The 19,779-nt window shown below is 44.2% G+C and overlaps 1 long non-coding RNA gene across 2 annotated transcripts in view; it reads left to right on the top strand.

Moving 5' to 3' along the window:
• Window positions 1-16,107: 16,107 nt before the first annotated feature.
• LOC128325148 (uncharacterized) overlaps window positions 16,108-19,779 on the top strand; it is an 89,249-nt gene continuing 85,577 nt past the window's right edge. For both annotated transcript variants that reach the window (XR_008307284.1, XR_008307283.1), the window contains exon 1: window positions 16,108-16,385. This is a non-coding gene — a long non-coding RNA (uncharacterized LOC128325148). The remainder of the gene's footprint in view (window positions 16,386-19,779) is intronic.

The following is a 19,779-nucleotide window of genomic DNA, read 5'->3' on the forward strand; positions in this document are numbered from 1 at the left end:
GAGTGGGCGACAAAATGGCAAATGCAGTTCAATGTTAGCAAGTGTAAAGTGATGCACATTGGGACGAAAAACCCCAACTTCAAGTATATGCTGATGGGATCCGAGCTGTCGGTGACGGACCAGGAGAGGGATCTTGGGGTTGTGGTGGACAACTCGTTGAAAGTGTCGACTCAATGTGCGGCAGCTGTGAAAAAGGCAAATTCCACGCTAGGGATCATTAGAAAGGGGACTGAAAATAAAACGGCTAACATTATAATACCCTTATACAAAACTATGGTGCGACCACACTTGGAGTACTGCGTACAATTCTGGTCACCACATCTTAAAAAGGACATTGTTGAACTGGAGAAGGTACAGAAGAGGGCAACCAAGATGATCAGGGGCCTAGAGCACCTTTCTTATGAGGCAAGACTACAACACCTGGGGCTTTTTAGTTTAGAAAAAAGATGACTGCGGGGAGACATGATAGAGGTCTATAAAATCATGCATGGTGTGGAGAAAGTGGAGAGAGAGGGATTCTTTTCCCTCTCACACAACACTAGAACCAGGGGTCACTCGATGAAATTGATTGCCAGGAGGTCTAGGACCAACAAACGGAAGTAGTTTTTCACACAACACATGATCCACTTGTGGAACTCTCTGCCACAGGATGTGGTGACAGCTGACAACCTGGATGGCTTTAAGAGGGGTTTGGATGACTTAATGGAGGAGAGGTCTATCAGTGGCTACTAGTCGGAGGGCTGTGGGCCACCTCCAGCATCAAGGGCAGGGTGCCTCTGGGTACCAGTTGCAGGGGAGTAATGGCAGGAGAGAGGGCACGCCCTCAACTCCTGTATGTGGCTTCCAGCGGCATCTGGTGGGCCACTGTGCGAAACAGGATGCTGGACTAGATGGGCCTTGGGCCTGATCCAGCAGGGCTGTTCTTATGTTCTTAAAGCTCAGCCTGAGAAATATAAAACACCCTCTAATATAACACCATTGCTTCTTTTTTGCACTACCATACTGGATCAAAAGGCCTTTGAGCAAACAGCTCGCAGGATGTATATCTGATCTGAACAAAGAATGAATAGAATGAGGAAAATAAGGGTCTGGTTCACACAGTCCTTCAAATCCAGGTTTAATGAGGATCACCAATATTAGCATGTTTGAATGAACCCACACCAAGGTGGGAATCTCAGATTCATCTTGGGCCATAAACCACCTTGGTGTGGGTTCATGCAATCACCCTAATATCTGTAGCCCACACTGAACTTAGATTCAAATGATTGTGTGAACCAGGCCACTCTGAGAGTATGGCTACATTTTGGAATTTTGACGAGACTTTATTAAAGCCTGCAATTCTACATTATGTATCTATGAGTCAGATAGTTGGATATTGTATTGATATTTTTAAAGTGTTTATATGGATGAACATTTAGCGGCTTTCGGTTTATTAGGGTAGCAATATTTATATACAATAATATTACAAGTATTAATTTCTTTCTAGTAAATATATCACATGTTTGTAAATTGCATTTATGATTTTCCTCATTCTGTTCAAAAGACCTTTGCTCATATGTAGTGCAAACTACAGCTTGAGTGAAGCCTTTGGGACTGTAATGGAACTCTACAGGCTTCCTATGAATCCCTTCCAGTGCAGTTCTTTCATGGAAAGACTCTCCAGTGCCCTGCTAAATGCAATATGGGGCCATGCTGGATTTCTGCCCTCTAGTGGTAAGCAAAGAAGATCTACAGATCTTGTCAGCCTCACCTGGAGCATTTCCAGATGGGGATTTGAGCTCAATTCTCCTCCAGAACAGAGGGTATGTTAGAGGTTGTTGGTTTTTACCCACAATAGGTAAAACAGCAGAGCACTAAGGAATGAGCACACACTCCAGTTACAGAGTAGGTAGCAGAGGATGTTTGGGATATTGCAGCTATTTAGAGAAAACACATGGAGATCCTTGTATGACTAAACACTAAATATTTATTGGTTAAATACACTTAGATAGGAAAGACCGATATCTAATCTAAAGGACTACATAATGGATAGGTAAGGAGAGAGCGAGATGTTTCCATCTGCTCTCTAGGAGGAAAGGAAGGATTGTGACTCAGCACAGGAAGTGCTGCAGAGTCAGTTCAGGGGTCATAGAGTAGGGACAGATAGGGAGACCCTGACTGACTGTCTGTACTCCCAATGCCCCTAGTGGTCATTAGGAGAGTTGGTGCAAAAGGTCGATGCACTGGAAGTTCATCTCCAACAGGGTGTACATTCACATATCGGCCAGATTTACCCCGAAGTCCCTGCAAGCAATTGAGGATCACTCCAGACACGAATTTGATAAATAAATAAATAAAAATTCAGATTTTTTATTGCGCATTAGAGCATAGCCCAATTTATGTCCAGAATTTTAAAATCCACTTTTTGCATTAGTTTTGGGGTGGCAAATTTGAACTCGCAGTAAAGTCTTGTAGTAAACCTGCAGTAAAGCCTATCTGGGAAAGCTCCTTCACAACCACACTTCCTTATGTGGGCAAGACTTTGTAGGACTTTGAGGCATCTTTGGGGTCTCTTCTGCTTTCTGATCAGAACAGCAGCAGGTAAGGCCGACAGGAACTCCAGTACTTCTTCCTTACTACTAGGTGGCAAAGTCTGGCAGAATGAAATCCAACAGAACTTCCTGTATAACAGCAGAAGTCAGTCGCACTTTTATAGTACCCTGCCTTCGTAAGGAGCAGTCCATATTAACAACAAGGTGCTTCCACATTGCCATGATTCACCTTTCCACTCACCACATTTCCTCCCATCTTAAAAATAATCTTTGCCGTCTTTCTGCATGATTACATGTGCTGTGCAATTGGTAAACACACTTATTGTTTCCATCGGCTCCCCCCCCCCATTTTCTCTTACTCCTGATTCGTCTATCCTTCTCCTCCTCCCCCTTTCTTGTTCATTGCTGCCAATGACCTCTGGTCCTGATTGGATGAGCAACCAATGCTAAGTGCCAAGCTAATTATGTGGGTCGGAGAGGCCTCTCCAAAAATGAAATGCCTCTGTGATGAACAGCCCAGCTTCCTGGGTTACTTGTGTGGAGGCTCGTAATATTCTTCAATCGTTACAATTGTACTCTAGGGCTTAGCATTGAATGGTTGGTTTGCTTTGTTTTTCAGTAATAAAAATGAAAGCAAAAAAAACCTTTAAAAAACCCTGACTCTCCTCCATGGAGAATTCTCTTTGGGGGCGGGGGGAACCTTCTGGAAATCCTTCTTGTGTTGATGTTTGCAATCACGCCTGTGTACAGTTGCAGTTACTTTCTGGTTGAAACCCAAAGGCACAGCTGTCCTGTCACAGAGAAACAGTAGGATATTTTATATTTGTTTTAAGAAAAAGAGAGAAATATATTAGGATTAGGCATGTGGCTTGACTTTCAAATTTTATTTTCTTTCCTGCTCATTCGAGGGGACATCTTGTAAAAACTCTCTCAGGGTTGAAAGAAGAAAAGATGACTCTTTTCATTTTGCTACACAGGGGTGCTGAGAGATGCCTACATGAAAAACAATCGTAAACCTCCCATCTCTCTTTATGTCCTTCTTTAGCATGAATCTGATTTATGGGGTGAGCAGAACACTACAGGGTCCTCAGGCAACCCTTACGTTCTTCTACAGCTCAGATCTACGGCAAATATTTCTGCAGTTTCCTCTTACACTTCCTTTAGGTTATAGCTTTTCAGACTGGGATTCCTCAGAAGGTTCTCAGGGCTTAGAACATAAGAATAGCCCTGCTGGATCAGGCCCAAGGCCCATATAGTTCAGCATCCTGTGGCCCACCAGATGCCTCTGGGAGGGTCACAGGTAAGAGATGATGGCATCCATCTCTCCTTCTGTTGCTCCTCTTGCAACAACAGGAGGCATATTGTTTCTGAGGCTGGAGGGGGCCTATATCCCTCGGACCACTAGCCATTAATAGACCTGTCCTGGAAATGAGCTCCAGAGAGCTCCCACTGGCCTCTGCTGGCTCAAAATAGGGGTTTTTTGGGGGGAGGGTATTAGTGATGCCTCACAGAGCGGTACCCAATGCCTCTCAGACCAGCACCAGGCCACAGGCCGGTGGTTGAGAAACACTGGTGTGGACAATACTGAGCTAGTTGGACCAGTGGTCTGACTAGGTATGAGGCAGCTTCCTGTGCTCCCCATGCTATGTGCTATCGCAGGAGGATGTTAAGAAATTCTTGGTCACGCTCTCAGGGGGCTGGTATGGATGATACAGAGCCCAGCGCACATAACTAAGAAGGGAGCATGCCAAGACCATGCCCATCAGGATATCCTCAGTGGACATCCCTACATCCTCCTGGCATGTGCTTTTATTGTGTTGAGGGGAGACTGTTCATGTGCATGGCCTGTTCACATATGCTGAAGATACTTGTTTAATCAAACATCTGGAGCATGTATAAAGGGACCATGCCAATGACCCCCCCCCCACACACACACACGCTCATGCAATGAAAGGATGCATCTGGAAGGCATTGGGATATCCATGGAGGATGTCTCAATGTGGATGCTCTTGGAATGTCCCCTTCATAATCACATGTGCTGGGCTTTGTATTGTCTGTCTGTACTAGACACCTGAGAGTGCGGTCGAGAATAACTCAACATCCTCTCCGACAACACATAGTAAGGGGAGGTTGGTGGTGATGGGCAAATTGTCTTTGATGGAAGCTTGTTTGCCATACATGCACCCCATTCACACAACCATGCATACCTGGGTACAGCCTTTAACCTGGGTATCTGTGGTCCTGTGTGTGTGTGTGTGTGTGTGTGAACCCCTGCTAACTAGGCAAAGAGGCACCTTTTTAACATGGTGATTCTCTTTATTTAGCAGGGGGAGAGTAAGTGGCCCTATCCACCCCCAGCACAGTACTTCTAGTGACTGTTGCTGATGTCTATCTTATGTTTCTTTTTAGATAGTAAGCCCTTTGGGGACAGGGATCCATCATATTTGTTTATTTGTTATTTCTCTATGTAAACCACTTTGGAAACTTTTGTTGAAAAGCAGTATATAAATTTTGTTGTTGTTTGTTGTTGTTGTTGTGTGTGTACACACATACCCATTCACTCGACCATGCATACCCAGTTCAGAGGCTGTACCCAGGTATGCATGGTCATGTGAATGGGGTGACAATTTTCTCACTACAGAAACCTTGAGAACCTTCTGAGGAATGAGAAAAAACAGAAGCTGCCTCATGAACAATAACCTGTCTGTAGATAAGGACTGGGGCAGAGGTGAGCCAGCACCACCATACTGTGCAATAGACACTTGACAAAATTACTGGATTTAGTGACCGGCATTGAGGGGGTGGTTATGACATTCATTCCAAAGAGGAAGCCCTCAGGAGCACCATAACTGCAGCTCTGCTGGAACAGCAGGATGTGATCTAGGATGCAGCATGCAGCAGCATGACACCCTCTTCCTGGTCCCCTTTGGCCCCGTGACTACCCGCTGAGTCACTTCTCAGGGAGAGCTCAGCAAATGAGAATGGCCTGCCCAAGACATACCACCTGGAGGGAGGAGGAGGAGGTAGCAGCCTGTTGGATAAGCACCTAGTTGCATCATTGCCCGGATACCTGCTTTATCTCCAGGCAAAGGGAGCCAGCAAGGACTTCCCTCTAGCAAGCACTGACTTGTTGCTTTCCCTAAGCCCCCTTCTAAAAGGCCTGTTGCAAAACTGTCAGCCTAAGCCACTTAAAAAAAAAAAAAAGCTTCCTTAAGCACCATAATTATCTTGTTGCTGTGTAGTATCCTGAAAGGGAAAGTGGCCAAGCTGAAACTTGCAACAAGGACCTGGCTTTGCTCTATGGCACTGCATAACCTGAGACAGACAATGAGATCTCACGGATCTCTCCCACCATGCAATACCACAGCAGACCATTCTTGGGGGAGAAAGGCCTGGAGCTCCAGGGAAGAGCACCTGCTTTATATGCAGAAGGTCCCAGGTTCAATCCCTGGTATAGGTACATAGGAAGCTTAGCTGTCTTCAGACGATTGCTCCATCTTGCTCAGTTTTCTCTACACCAGGGTTCCCCAACCTTTTTATAACAAGTGTATCCCTTCTGTCACTAACCTTCAGCACAGTTACCTCACAGAGCAGGGCTCCTCAGCTTCGGCCCTCCTACAGATGTTGGCCTACAACTCCCATAATCCCTGGCTATTGGCCACTGTGGCTGGGATTATGGGAGTTTTAGTCCCAAAACAGCTGGGGGGCCAAAGTTGGGCAGGTCTGCCATAGAGACTGTGAGTGTGTGTGTGTGTGCGCGCGTGTGCACACAAAAATTTAAATGTTATACTTATGTGACAGGCTACTCCAGTTAACTGGCTTACATCCAGACTAAGTTACTCATGAGTACCCCCACTGAAATTAATGGGAGAAGTAAACCCCATTAATTTCAATACGACTGTTAATGAGTAACTTAATCTGGATGTTAGCCAGTAACTGGAGTAGCCTGTCACATAAGTGTAACATTTAAATGTGTGTGTGTGTGTGGTTTTGTGTATATACACATATATACATAAAACCACAAATTTAAGTCTTACAGTTAAGGAGCCAGCTATTGCAATCATTGGCTCACATCCAGATTAAGTTACTTATACACAGTCTTCTTGAAATCAATGGAACAAGTTTACTTGTCCTATTAATTTCAAAGGGAGTACTCAGTGCTAATTTTCTGGAGTCTGTCAGGCTGAAGGGAGGGGTACGCTGAGCTTCTGCATCTAGCCAGCCAATCAGGAATAGAAGAGGGTCTTCTCTCTCCTCCCTCCCCTTCTGCAGTGGACACATCGCTGACGTCGTGTTGGCTTCAAGCTGGCAATCCTCAGATGGGGAACAAATAGTGCAACTGCACCATAGGAGGCAGGAGGGCTCTGAGTACCCCCTGGGAGCCTTTCAAGTACATAGGAACATAGGAAGCTGCCTTATACCAAGTCAGACCATTGGTCCATCTAGCTCAGTATTGTCTACATAGACAGGCTGCAGCTTCTCCAAGGTCACAGGCAGGAGTCTGTCTCAGCCCTGATTTGAGGATGCCAGGGAAGAAACTTGGAATCTTCTTCCCACAAGCTTGCAGCTGCTCTTTCCAGAGCAGCTCCATCCCCTATAGGAAATATCTTAGAGTGCTCACAGATGCAGTCTCCCATTCAAATGACCCTGCTTAGCTACCACAAGACTAGCTCTCCTCCTAGGGTTGATAGTACCCCTGTTGGAAACTCCTGTTGGAAAGTCTGGCACTTGTGACCATCTACATACACATTGCAGATCGCCGGTAAGGGTCAAGTGCAGAAGGCAGGGAGAGAGTGTGACTAGAAAGCTTATGTGAAAGAGAGAAGGGGAAGGCCAAGGAGGGAGGGACATATTTGGCTCTTTTTTGTTAGGGATTGAACCAAGAGCTAAAGAGAGCATCTTCTTCTGCATGATGATCCCCATCATCCCCATCAGGGGAGGCTCGCCTGTGGCTACCTTCATATCATCTGGTGGCCACCCAGGGGTGGGCCTTCTCTGTTGTTGCCCCGAGACTTTGGAACGTGCTTCCAATGGGAATAAGAGTCTCCCCATCTCTAGTGGCTTTAAAAAAGTGTCTGAAGGCTCATATTTTTACCCAGGCTTTTTAACTTTTTAAATTTTAGATTGTTCATTGATTTGTTTTAAACTGTTTTTAGTATTTAACTGATTTTAATGTTTTGTTTAGTGTTTGTTTTTTGTTTGTTTTTTGGTGAACCGCCCTGAGACTTTGGTTTGGGGCGGTATACAAATACGTTAAATAAATAAATAAACAAACAAACAGACAAAGGGGGAAAGAATGAGGAGGCCCATTCTCTTTGGCTGAGACCAAAAGGGGGCTAGGGCTTGTCCCCCTTCCTCACATCCAGCATCTTCTGTGGTTTCTCAGCAGTAGAGTTGATATGGAAAGGGTACCCTAGGGGAAGAAAGTCTGAAGCACTTTCCTTTGAACAACAGTCAAGAGAGTAATTGTATGTCCTGCTTGAGCAACTTCCCCAACCCTCTATGTTTAGCCAACTCTTGTTTACAATGTCCATTTGTTTTTGTTCTGCATTACAGACATCCAAAGTACTCCATGTACACTTGTTCATTAGGCCTCAGGGTGATCTCAAGCGGCACTCACACAATGTACTCATATTTTATACAGGGAGGCTTGCAAAAGGAGAGTCATCTAGCAGCTCATAGGAGAAACCAGGCAGGGACAGACCTACTCATGGTAGAAGGAGGAGGGGCTGATGGGTCAACCAAGATGGGCACCAAAGTGCATGGAATATATTGGCATTTTTAAAAAAATATATATCATATAGTCCTCAAATTTTGAATTTCTAGCCCTATGCTACCTCAGAATAATTGCTTTAGTTATCCTTTGAATGTACCACAACAGTTGTTCCTGATAAAGAGTTGCTCACCTCTTCAGTAGTGGCACCCTGGAATTGGGATTCTCTTTGCAGGAAGGTTCACCTGATGCCAAGTGTCTGGCAATCTAGCATTTGCCAGAAAGACTACTGTTCAGGTTCCATGACATTCAGAGCTGGATTATGACATGCTAAGGCCCTAAACTACCATATTTATTCTGAATAAATACCACATATGACATATTTATTATGAATAAATTCAGATGTATGACCCTGAATTAAAGACAAGCCTCTTAAAAAATAGAGGTTAAGTAGAATCAACCATCAACAGTAAAGGATCCAGCAGTCAAGAAATATGCTGCAGACTAGCACTTGGTAGGGTAGCAATGAAGGCCTTCGAAAGGATATTTAGATGCCATGTTGTGTCTACACCTACAAAAATTAGAATCTTTGTTTTCCCTGTGAGAATGGTTTTCCCCGTGGCACTCTATGGATGTGAAAGATGGACTTTGAAGAAGCAAGATAGAAAAAGCATTGACTCTTTTGAACTTTGGTGCTGGAGAAGGCTTTTGAGAATACCATGAACAGCCAGAAAAACAAATAAATGGATCATAGAACAAATCAATCCAGAATTTTCAAACGAGGCACAAATGACCAGGCTCAAACTATCATACTTTGGACACATTATGTGAAAACCCAGCTCCCTTGAGAAGTTCATAATGCTGGGAAAAGTTGAAGGTCAGAGAAGAAGAGGACGACCAGCAGCAAGGTGGATGGACTTGATTACAACAACAATTAATGAGAGCCCTTAAAGGCCAAGTTGAATACAGATCATCCTGTCACATGAAATCAAAACGCACACACGCACACACACACACACACACACACACACACACACACACACACTACAAAATACAATACAAAACAATTTAAAACCCTTTTTTAAAAAATAAGTTTCAAAACTCAAATTTGAAAATCAAAATTTAAAAGGCCTGAGAGAATAAAAAGGTCTTTAATGGCACCTAAAAGAACAAAGCGATGAAGCCAGGTAAACCTCACTGATATACCTTCCAGTTACAACGCACAGATTCATAAACACAATATGATAAATAACTGTGTAGCCAAATAAGTATATTTTCCTCTTCTCAGTCTGTTTTAGAGTCTTTCTTTCCATTTCTCCTTTATTTTTTTAAACCAAACACTCAAAACTGAGTTCTTTTTTGGTATTCAGAGGCCTCTCAAAATGTGAAGCCCTAAACTGGAACTTACTTAGGCTGTGCCTAAATCCGGCACAGTCAGCATTTGTGGTGTTAGCACAGATCAGGGGCACCTCTCTCTCTCTCTCTCTCTCTCTCTAGGAGACAGAATTCATACAGATGCTTATTTTTTCTTTGTTTGTTTTTGTGTGTATTTCCCAATCTTCCTCCAAGGAGAGGTCTTAATATAAGTATATATGGCTTAGGACCAGGTTACCTGGGAGAGTGCCTTCTTCTGCATGAGCCCCACTGCACATTAAGGTCATCGAGAGAGGTCTGTCTCAGGATGCCGCTGGCTCATCTGGTGGCAGCTTGGGGGCAGGCGTTTTTGTGGCCACGGCTAGGCTGTGGAATGCGCTCCCTATGGACTTTCAAGGCTTAACATCTTTATCAGCCTTTAAAAGAGCCCTTAAGACTCATTTCTTTTTCTTTTTGCCTGGCTTTTATTAATCTTTGAATGTTTTAAATTGTGTTAAATCGTTGTGGTTTTAACAGTTTGTTTTATTTTGTTTTATTGTATTGATTGGTGTGAACCAGAGCTTTGGAGGTCAGGTGGTGTATAAGAACATAAGAACAGCCCTGCTGGATCAGGCCCAAGGCCCATCTAGACCAGCAGACTCTTTCTCACAGTGGCCCACCAGATGCCACTGGAAGCCACAGGCAGGAGTTGGGGGCATGCCCTCTCTATACTATCTATCTATCTATCTATCTATCTATCTATCTATCTATCTATCTATCTATCTATCTAGTGTGGAGAGAGAGAGAGTGTGTTTTTTCTGGGGCATCCCAGTTAGTATGATTCTGATCCATTTGAATGTTGATCAAAAGCAATTATATATTTTAAAAGGATCTTGTAGCTGGCCGGGAGTGGGGGGTGGTAGTGGAGGTATAATGCAAAGCCACTAAAGTTGCCCAAGAGGAAGCAGAACAGCCTGCAGGAAAAGCATGGCTTGAAGATATTGTGAAGTGGTCTGCACCTCCACACATGCTGAGAACTCACACTCCACACACTCTTAGCACAGTGTTACAGGTTAAGTTGCTTTGGATAAAATAACATTGGAGGCTTATGGAAACTTTGTGATATCTTTTTTTATTTACAAATATACAAGCAGAGTATACTGAAAGCAGTAGATTCCTACATCAGGCTTCAGAACCACAGATCCTGCTTGGCATGGTTAGAATGTAGGACCAGGAGACCCCAAGTTCAAATCCCCAATCAGTCATGAAACTCACTGGGGGGTTCTGGGCCAGTGCCTCCCAAGCATTAATGTCAGGTCACAATTTCCCTATAAATAATGCTTCCTTGATTTTCCTTCTATGGAGGTTCCGCTCAATCCCAAAATAGATATTTTAGTAGGTACCGTTTGGCCTCATATCTGCCTTTTGGACCCCTGTAGTGAGCTCCCACCCTATGCTACTTTGTCCAGCTAAACTCCAACCCAGAAATGCCCAGTGCACTCTCCAAATTTATCAGGGACCTCATGGAGCTGCCTCTGCCCTCAGTGTTGGCACCTCTGCTGGCCATGCCCCTCAATGCACTTCTTTGCATTCAGCTGAACTGCAGCTCATCTTCTTGTCTTTCTATGTGTCATGACCCCGGCTCCAGAAGCCCACCTTCTAGGGCAGGACACAAATAGTCTGGGAGATGAGCCAGAGCAGGAAGCTCTGGCTGCACTGGATCCACTTCCTCCACCATGACCAAAGGAGGCACTCTTGCCTTCCTCAAAGGACCCAACTGAGAACCAATCTGCCTCGTCGGAGCCAGTGCCTATGAAATAGAGCGTTGCCTCTTTAGCTTCTGTCAGCTTCTAGAAGGGGTGGAGCTAGAGACAGAAGCTGGAGAGCAGAGCTGTTTGAAGGCTCAGTTGGGACTGGATCTCTGTGGAAGGAACATCCTGCTATCCTCTGGTGGGTGCCCTATCCACAGCCCTTGGAATTCTCCAACTCCTGATCTTGCCCTGGGAGCACGCCTTGGTCCTGTTCTTTTGTCTGTTTCCCATCTTGAACCAGTCCCCTTCCACTGCTGACATCAGACTCCCAGAAACCATCAAGCAGGACAATATGCAAGCCTGTGATTCTATATGTGAGTTGCTGATAGAGATAAGAAAACAGGATTCCCATGTGGCTTTGTTTTTTCGTCTCTCTCTATACACCTTATGCGGCAACTACTCCCCCATGAAGGGGTTGGTCAGATCCCATTGGATCTTTATGTGGCTCCTACTGCCCAGCTTGGCCCACCTGTGTTGCCAGCCCTTGGCACAATGGGTGTATCCACTAAAAGTGAGGGGCTGAAGGAGGTAGATGCTGACCTGCTCTCTGCTGCTCTGCAGTGCCACCACTGCAGATGGCCAGAGGGGGTACAGCAACGACCAATCCAGGAGGAGGACCAGTAGACAGAAGGGGCCAACAGAGTCCCACCTGTCCCTGTAAAACTGCTGACTCTGTCCTGGCTCCTAAGCGCTTGAGTCTTGGAGCACCCATAACTTTGATGAAATGGAACACAGCATATCCTAGTGAAATGGAACACTGATCATGCAGTTGTGGCTGAAGGATGGAATGAGAGATGCTAGATATCATGATGGCTTGCTTTGACTTTCCAGAAAGTGAAAGTGGGAATGGCAAACATTAATTTGGAATTGATTGACAGCTTGTTGTCTATGTACAGCCTTGATACACCAGAAGAGCTCCTGGCTGTAGCTGCCAACTATCCAGGGGTGCAACTGTTTTCCTTACGGACTCATCAGCACTCTGTGATTCTTTCCAGAAGCTACACCTGGCAGATAGTTACACATTGGCCTATATAATCTTGATGGCACATGGTGAATTATAGAGTTGAGGGGGACGCACATGTTAAATGTTAGCCCATTGAGCCTCATTAAACACATTAGAGGCCTAACGAGGGCCTGAAAGTAGCAAGCCTTTCCATTTCATTGGGTTTTGCCAAGACCAGTTTGCATCGACTCCAACTTGTCCTGAGGACATGCATGTTAAAAACAAAGAACTACATTGGGATTAATTTCCCCCACCCTTCCTCTTAATCTAAACCATCTTTCCCCCCCAATATATATATTTCAATATCTTTTTAATGTTTTGCAAAGAAATGAACTAATTATCCATTTCACAATGATGATCATAATTGCAAACAGGAGTTGGGAGGAAAAGAAAACTATTACACTGGATGCAGTTGAGAGAGATTGTTAATGCTGGTCCTTAAAACAATTAGGGTTTGTTTATTTTTTGCCTTAAACTGTTCTCAAGATGGGGTGGGTAGCTAAGAAATGATTCCATTTGGTGATAAAGGATTCCCTGTACCGAGTTTAAAGTCTGATTTATTTATCATTTATTTAAAATAGATATACCCCACCCCTCCAGTACACTGCTGCTCAGGGCCGCTCACAGAAATAAAATAGATACAATGTAAAATAAAAGTAATAAAATTAACCCAATTAAGTAAACAAATTAAAAGTCAGGCTAAAACAACAATCAGTATTAAGTTTCAAATTAAAAGTTATTGTAAAAGCTAAAAATTGTAAATTACAAAAAATCAGCTCAGGTAAAGAGTTATGTTCCACACAGTGCAGACTTATGCCTCCTACATAAGAAGAGCCCTGCTAGATGAGGCCTAAGGCCTATCTAGTCCAGAATCCTGTTTCACAAAGTGGCCCACCAGTTGGTTCTAAGAAGCCCAAGCCGAGAGCATTGCCCTCTCTCCTGCCGTTGCTCTTCTGCAACTGGTTTTCAGAGGCATCTTGCCTCTGAGGCTGGAGGAGGCCTATAGGCAGAAGACTAGTAACCACTGACAGACCTGTACTCCATGAATTTGTCTAAGTCCCTTTTAAAGCCATCCAAGCTAGTGGCCATCACCACATCCCATGGCAGAGAATTCCATAGATTAATAATGTGCTGTGTGAGATAGTACTTCCTTTTGTTAGTTCTAAATGTCCTGGCCATCAGTTTCATGGGATGATGACCTCTGGTTCTAGTGTTGTGAGAGAGGGAGATGAATTTCTCTGTGTCCACTCTCTAATCCATGAATGATTTTATACACACCTTTAATGTCTCCCCATAGTTGTTTCTTTTCCAAATTAAAAAGCCCCAGATGCTGTCGCTTTGCCTCATAAAGAAGGTGCTCCAGGCCCCTGATCATCTTGGTTGTCCTCTTCTGCACCTTTTCCAGTTCTACAATGTCCTTCTTAAGATACAGTAACCAGAACTGTACACAGTACTGCAAATGTCGCTGCACCATAGATTTGTAAAAAGCCAAAAAGGTGCACTATTCCCCAATGGTTCTATAACTCTGACATCTTGTACCAGGTCCTGGGCACTACTCAAGATTAAGTCCAAGTTCTTCTTCTCTCTGGTTCGTTCCACAACCAACTTTTCTAAGGCAGTCATTTGCATGTCTAGAAATCTGGCCTCTCTGTCAATACTCTCTGTGTAAACCACCCTGAGCTGTTTTTGGAAGGGCAGTATAGAAACTGAATTAATAATAATAACAATAACAACAACAACAACATTGACAATCAAATTCAGCCATCCCAGGTCCTTGGGAAGGACTCGATGTCTGGATAAAACAAACCAGTCAATAACACCTGTCTGACTGTGTAAATAAATAAATAAAAATGGTAATAATACCCACACACGAATTTGCCCAATCTATGCGAGGACAATTGCAGTCACCCATTATTGTAGCTCTGTCTCTTTTTGACACCTCTCTGATTTGCTTCTACAACTCTTGGCTGTTTTCAGTGCTTTGATCTGGAGTGCAATAGTATGTCCATAGCAACACATTCCCTTTCCATCCTTGTATTGTCACCCATAATGTTTCTGTGGAGGACTCTGGTCCTCCTGGGTTTTCCAGCTTATTAGATTCTATCCCTTCTTAAACATACAGTGCTACTCCATCCCCAATCCGCCCCTTCTTGTCCTTTCTGAAGGGTTTGTATCCAGGAATATCAGTGTCCAACTGGTTCTCACCGCTCAGAGGCTTCTGACATTGGTATATAAACACCTATACACCGAGGCCTCTGGGAAGCCCACAAGCAGGAGTTGAAGACATGCCCCTCTCCTGCTTTTGCTCCCCTGCAACTGGTATTCAGAGGAATCCTGCCTCTGAAGCTGGAGGCAGCCTGTAACCATCCAGTCTGGTCGCCACTAATAGACCTCTCCTCTATGAATTTCTCTAAGGCCCTTTTAAAGCCATTCAAGCTGGTGGCCATCACCACATCCCATGGCAAAGAATAGATTAATTAAGCACTGTGTGGAAATGTATTGTAGATGCCCACATCAGCGCAGGTAATGCAGAACCTCCTATGAACATCTCCTCAGCCATTCCATGCACATCTCCTCAGTTTCTTTCTTTCTTTCTTTCTTTCTTTCTTTCTTTCTTTCTTTCTTTCTTTCTTTCTTGTCCTTTGGAACCAAAATGCAGGGTATGAAATTCTTTAATCAATAAGCCTGTAGCCATCCAGTCTGGTTGCCACTGATAGACCTGTCCTCCTGGACTTCTGTCAGGGATTTCCCTCCACTCAGGATTTCCTTCCCCATGAACTTTCAGGCTGAGTAGTCTCAGCTTTCAGACAGAGCCTCCTTCAGCTTCAGACTGATCTTTTCCCCACTAGTGGTTTTCACTCCCTGCCTTTCCCTCTCAGGTTCCTCTCTCCCTCTTTTTATCTCCCTCCCATGGTGTCAGGACCCGAGGCTGGGACAGAGAGATTAGTGTTTAAATATATAGATGTTAAAATAAACAATATTTGTTTATTTTACCTTTTGGATTTGTTTTAAACCCTTTATTTACTTATTACACTGCCGCCACCAGATTAAATCCTAATTTGGGTTTCTAACACTAACTTTGGATTTGTGCCCAAGAGGTAACATGGGGAGAAATAAGTAGGCACAGTTGAAACAGTTTTAAAATTCCAAACCAAAGAAAATAACTGAGTTTTTGTACAAAAGCTTGAGTGGTTTCTTATTCAGTACAATGTAGGGTCAAACTTGTAATGGTTCCTGAGATAAAGTAGCCACTCAAAAACTGGCAAGAGCGTACACCACCAGTTATACTTCGAACTGGTATTCAAACTCAGGTACTTGTATAAGATTCTGCCAGTACATCAACAAAGCCTTTACTTTCAAGTTGCTGAGGTGACTGTTTAAAAATAACAAGCTTCTTTAGACTTTCAACACCTTTACAGGGATACAACCTCCCTAGCTGTATATCCTGTGAAATCAACCAAACACTCCCAGCATTTACATCTGATAGTCAAGCTTGCTTTACAGAGGTCATGCCTGCTGTGTAAAACCTACCCACCAACCTCCCAATTCAACCTTCAGTCCTGCCCTAGAGACCCTAACCAGAGATCCTGGCTGCATTCGCACATAACATGGAACCGCAGTTCCAATGGACTCACGGTTTTGCTCCCCACTCACCCCGCCCCCGCTCTCTTGTCCTTATTTGGACGTAACAGAGAGGAGGCTCTCTGAAGTCAGGGAGACCACAGAGGTGAGGGCGAACTGGCTCTTGCATGAAGGACAGCCCACACAGCCAATCACAGCTGGAGAGAGGGGGGAGCTTCCTCCCTCAACTCTGGTTTCAGACAGCCAAGCCTGCAGTTCCACATTCGGACGTACTGAAGGATGCTGCTAGCCTTGAGTAGGAGCGGTGCAACTCACTACCACCCGAGGGTTAAAACTGGAGTTTGGAGAGCAAACCTTCGAGTCAATCTCGCATCACACATTCGAATGTACAGGTTTGGCAATCTGTGGCCCCTTTAACTCTGGTTTCCCATTACGTGCTAATGGGGCCCCTATTATATAACTATTACTATTACTACATTAATAGTAGCCCTAACTGTCCCTATCTGAACTTGTCAGTTAACGCCAACTGAATTTTAGAGCCACCTGCTCACTCCATTCTAAAGCCCCTCCCTTAGGAATTCTTTCCAGAGGAGGTTCCTACGTTTAAATTCCTCTTTATTGACAGAGTTTACTAGCCAATCGCCATACATGCAACTGGAGCTAGGCTTCTCAGCTGCCTACCTTTCACTCTGGGCAAACTTCTAGTTGGCCTCACATATCATTCAAGAAGCAAGGGAACAGGAATGGTGCAATTCAGTTTATTAGAGAGTAGATCAAGAGTAGATCTGCTAGCTAAGCTGTTTAGAAGTCAAGTATTGTGCCCTGTAAACCACTCCCACAAAGAAGAGTTTTAGTCGCGTTGGGATCTACTCTTTAATAAACTATATTGCACCATTCCCATTTCCTTCCTTCCTACCTGTTGGTGGGGTGCTTTCCCCTCCTGTGTGCCTTTCTCACACATCATTCATAACATTTTGCACACTGTTGTGAGCTGCTCTCAGGCCATTGATGGCTGGAAAAACAGACTTTTATAACTAAAATAAATAAATAAATAAAAATAAGAAAGAAAGAAATGAGATGAAATAAACCTTGAGCAAGAAGCAAGCTTACCTTTTGTCCATCTCCTCATCCTTGGAATGAAGGTCACAAAGGAAGTCTGCTTGTGGGCTTCCCAGAGGCATCTGGGAAGTCACTGTAGGACAGAGGATGCTAGACTACATTGGCCCTGGGCCTGATCCGAGAAGACTCTTCTTATGTTCTTTTGTTGTCTACACTTCTCTGTCCACCTCCCATCCTTGTATGATGGTCAGAATGTTTAGTATTGCCAGCATTTTTGTCATAGCAAAACAAAAAACAAAAAAAACTAGAAGACAGAGAGATAATATTGTGGTGAGTGCTCTGTGCCAAAACTTTTCAAAGAATCAACACATTTCAGAGGAATCAATATTGCTACTACCACCCCTTGTTAAGAAGGGAGAATTAAATATTAAATTTATGGCTTCCAAGATGTTACACAGTGAAGAAAACCCCATCCTTGTAATGAGCTCTCAGTCTGGATTTCACAACCCATCATCAAGTTGCCCACAGCCAGTAATCATCATGCCCAGAGAATTTCTCACATTCTTTTAAGAACTAGCTGTGTTTCCTGCTATGCCAAGAAAATGATAATCACAGAGGTGGGGGACATACAGCTACAGCCTCCGAATTCCAGAGGGGTAGCTCTATTGCAGCAAAATTAGCCAAGAGCCCTCTGGCAACTTAAAGACTAACAAATTTATTACGGTATATACTTTCATAAGCCAAAACGCACATCTGACCAAGTGGGTTCTGGCCCATAGAAGCTCCTGCCAAGATGAATTTGTTTGTCTTTAAGATGTCAAAGTGTCCTTGGCTGCTTTTGGAGCTTAAAGAGAGAATTTGTTCCCATATGCCAGCATCGTGGAAGTCTTAATCTTAAAATAGTGAGGAATTTTAAGTGCATAGATAATATTGATTAATCACAGCCTCATCATCATCATTACAGGAGAAGAACTGGTCTTGTGGCAGCAAGCATGACTGTCTCCTTAGCTAAGCAGGGTCTACCCTGGCTGCATATGAATGGGAGACTAGAAGTGTGAGCACTGTAAGATATTCCCCTTGGGAGATGGAGCCGCTTTGGGAAGAGCAGAAGGTTTCAAGTTCCCTCCCTGGCATCTCCAGATAGGGCTGAGAGAGACTCCTGCCTGCAACCTTGGAGAAGCCACAGCCAGTCTGTGTAGACAATACTGAGCTAGATGGACCTATGGTCTGACCAGGTAGAAGGCAGCTTCCTATGTTCCTAAGTTTCTATCCATACACAGTTCATGCCTTATAAGACTCTTTTACCTGGCAGCATCTGTGGGCTTTTGCTGCCACTATTGATTTGGCTGGGACCAACTTCTGCTTGGTTCCTTGTCCCCCAGAATCATCTCCCTCAGTGGCCATTCCACGAGGTCCATTAGAAAGCCACAGTCTGGTAATAGCTTTATGAGCTCTAATAAAAAATGACATGGACTGACATCCTGAATAATGAAGCATTAGTGGACTGGGAGAAGCACCAGTGCTTCTGAAAAGTTCAACTAATTCAGCTCCACTGCTGACTCAGCAGTAGGGGCAAATTTTGACAATCTCCCCTTCCTTAAGAAGTGCATTCTGCCACCTGAAAATATGCCCTGAGGTTTCTGCAGCCCTCGGGGACATATTTTCTGGTGACACAGAGGGCTTCTAGGGGAAGGGAAGGTTGCTGAAATTACACACCCACACCCAACCACACACCCACCCACACCCACAGAGTTCTCAGGAAGCAATGGCGTTCCTTTGCATCCTTCTGGGGGTGATTTAGTGGTGGAGGGAATGGTGGCTGTGTCCTGTAACTCTAGGATGTTGTCATCCCCCCCCCACCCAAATAATGCACCAGGAAAAAGACACAATGTAATAACATTGTTTCCTGTCCTGATGCATTCTAGGGTGAGAAGATGGACGAAAAGGTGGCAGTTTGAATCGCTGCCACTGCAGCTGCTTTGTGGGAAGCCGCTTTCCTCAGGGAATACCAGATCTCTCCATGCCCCTGCCTGATGCATCAATCCAATACCTATGTATCAGCTCAATAAAGTCTAGGGCACACCCAATATCTGATGAATGATTTGATCATTACTGGGGTTGGGGTCAATACCGATCCTGATAATGAGCGCCATGAAAAGCTCTAAAATCCATTAAAGATGGATGGCTCCAATTCTTATGTACTTAGAAAGCAGAACAGGGCGTAAGAGTGTTGTGTGCCTCCAATGCTTACAAAACGAGGGTGCTTAGCAATGAGAGAGAGAAAGCCTTTCCTACCCTTTTGCATCAAGTGGCAGCGAAGGATATTTTGTCTTGGGATCCCATCCTCTGCTCATAAAGATCAGATAGCCCACCTGGTTAACACAGAAGAGCAGAGGAAGTTTGAGAAGAGGAAGTAACAAGCAACATGTTTGTTTAACATGAGAGATCTGTCTTTCTCTTTTTCTTCACACAATCAAGGCTGACAAGCCTGTTCAGCATTTGTTTGGCATGGCCTCCTGCATAATAACAGGCCAACCTAATTGGGCCTCCCAACCATATATATGATCTTGCAGCAGGCAAGCCATCTGTTCGACATTCTGGGATTGCCTTTGAACAAAACGAAATCCAAAAACAGTCAGTGGAGTCGGGGGGACGGGACCCTTACATTAAAAGAATGTGAAAACATCTGATGTAAACAGGGATCCTCCTGTTCAGTCTTCAGCTGAG

The sequence above is a fragment of the Hemicordylus capensis genome, chromosome 4, assembly GCF_027244095.1.
Source record: "Hemicordylus capensis ecotype Gifberg chromosome 4, rHemCap1.1.pri, whole genome shotgun sequence".
NCBI lineage: Eukaryota > Metazoa > Chordata > Lepidosauria > Squamata > Cordylidae > Hemicordylus > Hemicordylus capensis.